Here is a 9,975-nt window from a genome sequence, read left to right as displayed (position 1 = left end):
GTGGTGTTCCTTTCCTTTTTCCGCCGAATTTTGTGGGAGTTTTGGGATGCTGTCGTTTTTTAGACTGATGGCTCTAAATCTACTGATCATGTTGGGTATGCCTTCACGTCCTCTATTGGAACGGAAAATCATCTGCTGCCATCTACATGTGGGGTGTTTACTGAGGAATTGGTGGCAATTTCCCAGACTCTTACCTTCATTAAAGAGTCCCAACACAACCGCATTTTGTTATGTACGGACTCGATGAGTGGCCTTCTTGCTATTGACCGGTGTTTTTCGCGCCATCCCTTGGTCTCTGCCATTCATGACCATCTCGCTGATATTCACCGTGCTGCTTGTTCCATTGACTTTCTTTGGGTCCCTGGCCATGTTGTCATCTCGGGTACTGAGCTCGCTGTTCGTTTGGCTGGAGGTGCAGTCACTTACCACCCATTTTCTGTAACCCCTCCTGCAGACGATTTACAGCTCCACATCAAATCCCACTTCGCACAATCATGGGCCCATACTTGGTTCGCTACTCCTCTCTCTAATAAACTTCACGTGATTAAGGTGACCACAGGCCTGTGGCGTTCTTCCTTTCGCGTCTCCCGAAAGACTTGACCACACTGTGTCATCTCCGCATTCGCCATACCATGCTGACCCATGGTTTTCTTTTGCGTCATGAGCCACCCCCACTTTGTGGTTGTGGAGCCTTCCAGTAAGTTGCCCATATTTTGTTTGAATGCCCCCTTCTTTTGGCTCTGCGTGCTAAGTACAGCCTGCCCCACACTTTACCTTTGATGTTGGCTGACGATTCCCGGATGGTCTCTCTGGTTTTCGGTTTTCTCCAGGAAAGTGGATTTTATTCTCAGTTTTAAGGTATTGGGGCAGGGCGGTGAGTGTTTGTGTGTCTCCCACTGTAAGCCATGTTTGGAGATTCCAGACTCATCTCCCTGACAGAGATAATCTTTTCTTGCCCTTTTACTCAAACCAATCCTTTAAAAAAAAGGGTAAAACAGTCTCCTTTTACCATAGGTTGCACATCTTAAGTCACAGGTGGTCTTGCCTATGCTGCTTCAGCATAGCGTTGGGTTTGTTCTCTTGCCAACTTGCCTCATTTTGTTTTTTACGATTTACAACATGACTGCCCTTTTACGTTTTTGCCTTCTTCCCTTTTATTGTTCTGACTTTCCTCAGATGTCCCATTAGCGGAATGGACCCTATTTGAAACAATTGACTGATGACCTTGCTGTTTGGTCCCTTAAACCTCAAACAACCAACTAACCAGTCTCCTCCACACGGCTCTCCTCTGATTCCCTTGGCGCCACCAGTGGAGATCAAGGAGGCTGTAATTTGCAGATTTGCCACTCAGTCGTAAAAGATGTGTCAGTATTCTGGTGCCATGTAAAAACATGGTAAGTTTATTCTACTCCATTCACAACTGCATTAGATCATTGAAATAAATCAGAAAAGCATGGACCCAGGACTGAAGGCACTTTTTTCCCAAACACTATTCCACTGATCTTACTAAAAGTTGAATCTAGTGCTGCATGTCATGAATTTGGTTAATCATTCCTATCTGATAGCTTCCTGGTTCAACAGAAATGAATCTTGGATGTAAAATCATACCTATTTCTGAGTAAATCCAGACAATTTTATTTTCAGTGTTACATATATTTTCCTGCATCTTAAAAGATTACAACACACAAAGAAAAGGATTTGTCAGAAACGGTGAGAGGTCATCAGGCAGTGCAGATAAGGATGCACAACATACACTCACTTTCATAATGAGCACTTTGTTGCTTCCAACAAACATTAGACACAATTTCAAACCTCTAAATGCTGAACAACAGATATGTAAAATATTATCATTTGCAAAATACCAGAGATTCAAAGAAACCGCAGTGTATAAAACAGCTTTAAATAATTGTAGTTGTAACTGATAACAATTAGAAACACAATAGTAAACTTTTCCTCCTAGTTTGTATTTGGCCATCTCCCATAGCATTTTCAAAGTTTGCTTGAGGTCCAATACATCCTGGCCTATGGAAACCATATTTCCAGTCAGAGAATTCAAACAAAAGTTTTCTAAAATCCATCATATTCATTTAAAATAAAGGCTTAAAACAACAAATGTATTAAATTTCTGCTTTGTGTCCTTTAGCTTTATCATTTTTCATGGGTTTTATTGCATGCTGTTGAAACTTTAAGAACACACAATCATAATATGGTACAACACTTGTTCCTGTCGTTATATGTAATAGGCCATAGTCAAGTACGAGGGTTGAGTGAAAAGTAATGCTCCACCTTCGTTAATTGGGTTTGGATGGAAATATCTTAATAAATCACATGTAGACATAGTCTGCAGAACGTGATCCTTAACTAAAAGTATTCACTTTTCCACATAATCAACACGAGCCAATTGGATAAATTTCTGCCAACAATGAACAAGTATTCTGAATCCATCACAGAAGAAGTCGACACTGTTCCTGAAACCAGTCTCACAGTTCTCTCAACGTATTCATCAGAAGCATAATGTTCCAGCAGATCGCCTTTCATTATCAAGAACAGATGGAAGTCAAATGGTGCTAAATCTGGACTGTATGGAGGATTCTGTATGGTTGTAACGTGCTGGGTTGTTTCCTCACCTGGGACACCACATGTAACGTGCCGGGACATGTCCTTATTTAGTAGTGTCATTTAAAGTTCACGTCACAATCGGATGTACCGGTACTGAAATATTTCCTCGCCCAGTGTTCTCGATCTAACTTGCTTTGCTTATTCAATTTTGTCTTCCCGGTAGCTACGTCTGTCTCAACTAAATCACACTGAAATTAAGAAGCCAGGATCCTAGGTTAAGTTTTCCAAAATCAAAAGTCAAGATTGTATTGATTGTTGAACATTTATGTCAACCACATGGCGATTTCTTTGTTCTCACTCGCACACAGAATATTCATGTGACCAGACCTCTTACACTTAATCGTCACATTAGGAAGGTTAAAAACTTCCAGTCTTTAACAAAGTTCACAGTCACAATTACCGAAAAAATTGACCAACTTGCTGCACTATTGCTCCAAGAGAATCTGACCGAGAACTAACTAGAGCTGCACTAGCTCCGACCTTAAATAGACGAGCGCTTGAATGTTTGACTATTCTGTTAATATATTATAGTTTATAATTTCCCAGGGTTAAAATGATCCTTTCTAACTGGTTTTTAAGTTAACTATTGGGTTTATTATTTAACTAACATGAGTAAGCTGTATCAATTTAAATACGCGAAACTAACTTATGCATCCGCCGTGGGAATTCCCGACTTGTAACCACGGTAGCCCTTTAGAACAATAATTTTTACGTATTCAAATTTACTTAATTCTTAATTAATGCACTTACAAAGTTGAGACTGGAGTCACTTTACGTAGAAAAATAAAGATATCAAAAATATCAAAACAGATGTCGGAATTATTTAGTAGTTTGGTCACAATTGGCACTGAAAGTCATACAGGCAACAGATTTTAAGTCTTAATATCTATTGAACTAACAGACTTTGGGTAAATTTAAACACTTTGCTGGAATCAGTAAAATTTAGGCTTTCTTTTGGATGCAGTCTTATAGCTGAATTTGATCTATTAGCTCACTCGAATGTTACTTAATATATATTGCACAATATGTCATCGTCCATAACTGTTAATAGTATGCATTTCCAATAAAACTGATTACCTCATTGCTTTTAGAATATATACTAGAATGTACTGAAATAATAGGTTTTACTAGGGGAATTTTATTTAAACTATTTCTGAATTCTGTGCTATGAGGCTGAAGGCCACAGAATCTGTAGTCGGGATCTGAGTAGTGAAAATGAAAAAAAAAATTAAACGTTCATTGCTTAATTAGGTTACTGAAGTAGCGTAAGACCAAAGCAGGATAGCAGTGGGCAACCCTGCTTCGATACATGGTGGTGAGATTGTCCCTGAAATTCTTCTGTGGTTACACGTGAAGCAATAATGTGACCCACACATTCTTGTGAAATGCTGATTGTGCTTGAAATTTCTCTCTGACTGATAAGACGATCGTTCTGAATCAGTCATCGGTTTGCTTGTGAAACTTAGTGGTTGCTGTTCCAGGACATCCAACTCTGTCACGCCAGTCAGATGTTCTCGCATCAACACCTTTAAACTTACACGCCCAATGACGGACAGTACTCACATCAACACATTCACCATAAAATGCTTACATTCTCTGATGAATCTCCTTTGGAGTGACACATTCTGCTGTCAAGAATCAAATGACTACACGTTGCTTAAATGCATTGCCCTACCGTCTGTAGGGTTCCATACTTTACACTGTAACACTACAACAGTTCAATGCTTAGGCTTCCTGCCACCTGGAGCTGTAGAGGAGAGGCTACAGAACAAGCCAGTACCTGCCACATACCAATGCTGTCAACAGTTGAAATGTTACGGAGGTGAAGGCATTACCTTTCAGTCAACCCTCGTACACAACATGTCAGTTTGAGCTTGGTTTCCTATTAATAACTGTAATATCTAGAGTGTTACCTGGAAAGTGTGTGCAGCTACAAAGTAATTCATTGTTACTCTAGCGCTTATGAGCCTCTCTCTGTAAGAGTGCTTGCATCACAAATGTGTGTTCTTAGTATAATATTTCCTTGTAGATATTTGTACACACTACTGTGATTCAGTTGCGAATAGTTTCCTTTATAATTAGTAATTGTGGAAAGAGAAATGTCACAAGCGCACTCAGTATGATCGGTAATACTGGTTGCCTGTTGTTGACTCCCCACACCTTGTCTCAAGTACGACTAATATGAACGATGTATGGTTACATTATTAAGGATTTATTGTTGTTGTGTGTTTTTTGTTAGTTTAATGTGATTATGCAGAAGCTTATAGAGAGATAGTTTTTGATACGATAGTTTGATATACACATTGCCATCTCTTCATATTATTATACTTCATAAATACTAGATGTAGTACTGCATCTACGTCCCTTGATGTAATTTAATTATATCTGACTCCAGCATGTTTAGAGAGTCAGCTGCTTATGACATGGGTGTTTTCTGCTTTCTACACGTTATGGTTTGTACACTGTTTTTATTACGTTTGTATGGCATGTATACAGCATGTGCCCCCTGTACGTATGTTTGCCATTTGGTTGATTTTTTAAAATGCCTTTGTTGAACACAGCTTTGTTACTGTTATACATTCGTACAAACTTGACATAGAAGTGTTTTTACCTAATGTTATGTATTATGCACATTCACGCTCTTTGTTTGCATGATCTTCGAACTGTTAACTTCGACACTTCATATCTTAGCTGTGTACCTCACAGGCAGTTTTTTACTTTAGAATTCCAACACTACGTTCACTGTTTCATATATTTTCATTATGATAATCGTTTTTCGTGTACGATGAAAGGTATGAATTCTGATCATATGATAGTAATTTTCTCGAAAAGAAACTCTATTTAGTAATCTTACTGGGTCCTCTGTTCAGTTTCGATGTCAGATTGCTGGCCAGATTGGCCAAGCGGTTCTAGGCGCTACAGTTTGGAACCGCGCGACTGCTACTGTCGCAGTTCTAATTCTGCCTTGGGCCTGGATGTCCTTAGGTTAGTTAGGTTTAAGTAGCTCTAAGGTCTAGGGGACTGATGATCTCAGAAGTTAAGTCCCATATTGCTCAGAGCCATTTGAACCATTTTGATGTTAGATTCTATTTCCTTCTGTTTGGTCTTTTACATAAATGGTAAATGACCAAAACCAGTCATAATAAAAAGTAACCTCTCACTACACTTACCTCTCTGTGAAAGGAATTATTAGTTGAAGCCATAGTGTTCGCAGTTAAATTTTTCTGTTACCATAATCATACGACCTTAAAGCTTTTTAAAAAAACTGGCTCAGAGTACTATGGGACTTAACATCTGACGTCATCAGTTCCCTAGACATAGAACTATTTAAACCTAACTAACGTAAGGGCAGCACACACATCCATGCCCGAGGCAGGATTCGAACCTGTGACTGTAGCAGCAGCATGGTTCCAGACTAAAGCGCCTAGAACCGCTCGGCCACAACGGCCGGCCACTGTTATTCACATATGTATTCAACAATTCGTGTAAAATTACTTTTTGGATTAATTTACAGTCTTAAAACTGCAGGTGTAGACTCCAAATTCAAGTTTCAAAGTAATTAATGAAATTGGTGTTTGTGTGCTTGGAGATGGTTTCGTTATCCATACTCTCTCCCCAAAATAGTTGTATTCCACAAATATATCTTAGTTTAAGTGTGTACTATTAGTCTTTGAAATTAGTTCGCTTTGAAAGGAAACATAGTTTCGGTAATGGCAATCGGAAGTCCCTATTAGTGTTGGTTCTTGCAAGCACTGTAAAAAAAGTCTGGTACAAACATTTGCAACGATCAGAACTACATGTGGTTCAGTTAGATGATGCAGTGTCATGTTTAGTACTTCCAATGTGGATGGAACAATATTTTCAGATTAATACTACACGAGATTGTAGATGGCTGATGTAGAAATGTTAATTACTCTTCATGTAACATACAGCTATTACTTACTTTGCATGCTCCACAATTTTAAAATGTTATTGCTCACTTAACCGGCATCCTTAACAAAGGATGTGTTACATCTAGCTGATTATCCTGAAGGATGTATATTATACCTTCTCTTACAGGTGCTTACAATGTCGATTGACTTGTATATTGTGTTAAGTGTATCTTCGGCAGAAGTTTGAACAGCTAACTATATCTTGACTCTCTGTTGTTACTAGATCAGTTATGGTTTTCACACTACAGAGTGTGGTTCTGAAGTAAAAGGACAGAATTTAAATCATAAAATTTTATTGTCTACTGTTCTTCACATTGTTAAATGCTCTTCTGTTGCTGTTTGATATAATGCGTACTATTATGCATTTATTGTTATACAGGGTGTTACAAAAAGGTACGGCCAAATTTTCAGGAAACATTCCTCACACACAAATAAAGGGAAGATGATGTTATGTCGACATGTGTCCAGAAACGCTTAATTTCCATGTAAGAGCTCATTTTAGTTTCGCCATTATGTATTGATTCACCGCCATGATTTCATACGGGATACTACATGTGCTGCTAGAACATGTGCCTTTACAAGTACGACACAACATGTGGTTCATGCACGATGGAGCTCCTGCACATTTCAGTAGAAGTGTTCGTATGCTTCTCAACAACAGATTCAGTTACCGATGGATTGGTAGAGGCGGACCAATTCCATGGCCTCCACGCTCTCCTGACCTCAACCCTCTTGACTCTCATTTATGGGGGCATTTGAAAGCTCTGGTCTACGCAACTCCGCCAAATGTAGAGACTCTTCGTGCTCGCATTGTGGACGTCTGTGATACAATACGCCATTCTCCAGAGCTGCATCAGAGCATCAGGGATTCCATGAGATGGAGGGTGGATGCATGTTTCCTAGCTAACGGAAGATATTTTGAACATTTCCTGTAACAAAGTGTTTGAAGTCACGCTGGTACGTGCTGTTGCTGTGTTTCCATTCCATTATTAATGTAATTTGAAGAGAAGTAATAAAATGAGCTATAACATGGAAAGTAAGCGTTTCCAGACACAAAGAAAGTAAATATGTTACGTGGACATGTGTGTGAGGAATGTTTCCTGAAAGTTTGGCCATACCTTTTTGTTAACACCCTGTATATGTGGACTGATAATGTGTGCTCTACATTTTGGGGGACATCATACATACTGTTAACATATTTTTAAATAATAGCCAATAATGCTAACTGAAATTAAGCTTGTAAATTGGATTTTTTAAACATTTTAATTAGTAAAACCCATTACTTCCTCTATAAGTCTTATAGAAATACATGGGGACTTTCGAAAAAGAAATTTATTCTGTTCTATAATCTACATATTAAAAAGTCTATATATTTTGTCTTGGTTGAAGTCAGTCGTTATCTGAACATGCATGGGCTATCATCATGACAATAAATTCCACTGCAAAGTATTTCAACTGACAGACATATCAGCTCTCTTAAAGATTAGCTTTGTGCTGAACATGTAGTGGGTTATTGCTGTATGATGCTTTCCTATAGATACACAATAACTATCTAAGTTAGTATTTTAGACAAAGATTGTAACATTTCAGTGGAACAATTTCAATTTAATTATGAGGAATTTTAACTTCTGTACCAGATCAAACAATATGTGTAATTATTTCCACTATTATTAAAACGAGGAAAATACTTTCACGACAAGCAGCTTTAATTATTAGCTAAGGAGTGACCTGTGTGTACCAGTTAAACAGTTTTCAATGTCTAATTGAATGGTACATGTAACAAATCTCTATGATGTGTCCACATGTAAAAATTATATTTATTCAGTAAGTGCTGTTCCTGTTAAAAGCACTTTCCTGTCAGTGCATAGAAAATAATGTTTATTACTTACGGTTTGCTTGCATGTATTGAGTGTACTATGCATTAAGTAACAATTCACAAATCTTCCTTCTCTTTGTGTCAAATAGCCTTAGATGACCTAGCGCTCTGACACCACTTCCACTAACTTTGACTTTTGGTTTCCTTTCCTGTCGGCCTCTCTTGGTCAACTCTTGATTTTTCGACCCCAACGGTATTAGGTTGCGAGCCCGAGGGTGTCCCTCATTCTCTTTCTCTAATCTTACATTCCATATGGAGGAGAGCCTCCATAGATGTGAAGTCAGCCCTGCTAGGAATGCCAACCTGTAAGACAAAATGTCGCCCTCCAAACTGAGGGTAATATGACAATACTGGTAATCTGTGCTAGAATCGTAGTACTCACAAGCTTCAGAACAAGCCCCAGATATGAAGGTTGATGAAAAGATGGCGAGATCATACCATAATGGGTGTGTAGACATCATGCACCCTCTACTACTCTCATTTGGGAACAATGTGGCCTGTGGTTGATGACGTCCCTCTGTATCAAAACTGAAGGAGTTGAGACATAAACCACATAAAATGGTAACAGTTGCTGCATTTGTATCATCGCCAAAAGAAGTAAATGAGAATAATGGTAACCCCCTCCAGGAGCCATTACTAGAGGGACAATCCTAGAGAGAAGCTTAGCACTTCAACACTGCACCGAGAGAAATGAACAAATGAGACAGATGAGGTTGGTGTTCCAAAATTACTGAGACGTTATGCACTGGGTTGGTCATTACTGAAGGATAGAACTAAAGTTATGTTGCTGGTGCGAAATGTGAAGACTGAAGTGAAAGTGCTTCCTCAATTTCAGCAACAGTGCCCCACAATGTTTCGACAGTTACTTCAACCTAAAACAGTTCATTGCACAGCATCTCAAAAAATGTAATGTTCCCGATTGTCAGTCACCCCAGATCTAACGGATGTCTGCACTAATAGTCTTCATTTGGAACCTGGTGACCACTACTAGGAGAAATACGACAGTTACTGAAGAAGACGGTTCTGCATCTTTAACAGGAAGATGACATGATGTACAGTCAGCTTGATAAGGGGCCTGAAGAATCTTCACCTGCTGTTTTCTATTTGGAAGAGGGACATAAGATGCCTGTAGGCCAACATCATTCCACAAAACTTAAAATTCTGACAAATAAGCTCTACCTGCCAACCAGCCAGCACGTTTCTTCCTGTTGTGTACTTGTCTCACCTTTGCTGGAAAGTCCAGCATAAGAGCCAAGAAACCAATATACACAGAGCAGTTGACGACGACTGCCTGTGGCTACATGTTGTGAGATTCTGACATGCTTGTACCTCAGTCACTCGGAACACATCGTTGCATCTCAGAATCTTCAGCTGAATGCAATTTTAAATACCAGTGCACTGCTACTTTCGTCTGGCGTGGAAGTGGACAGCTTAGAATGAATAAAGTGCGAGATGCCAATCTTAGTAGATGTACCATCCCGATGTTTCACGGACCAATTTGTGAGATGTGGTAGTACTGTGGGTGCTCTATAAAATGCCAAAGGACAG

This window comes from Schistocerca gregaria, unplaced genomic scaffold, assembly GCF_023897955.1.
Source record: "Schistocerca gregaria isolate iqSchGreg1 unplaced genomic scaffold, iqSchGreg1.2 ptg000738l, whole genome shotgun sequence".
NCBI lineage: Eukaryota > Metazoa > Arthropoda > Insecta > Orthoptera > Acrididae > Schistocerca > Schistocerca gregaria.
This window is presented reverse-complemented; position numbering follows the sequence as displayed.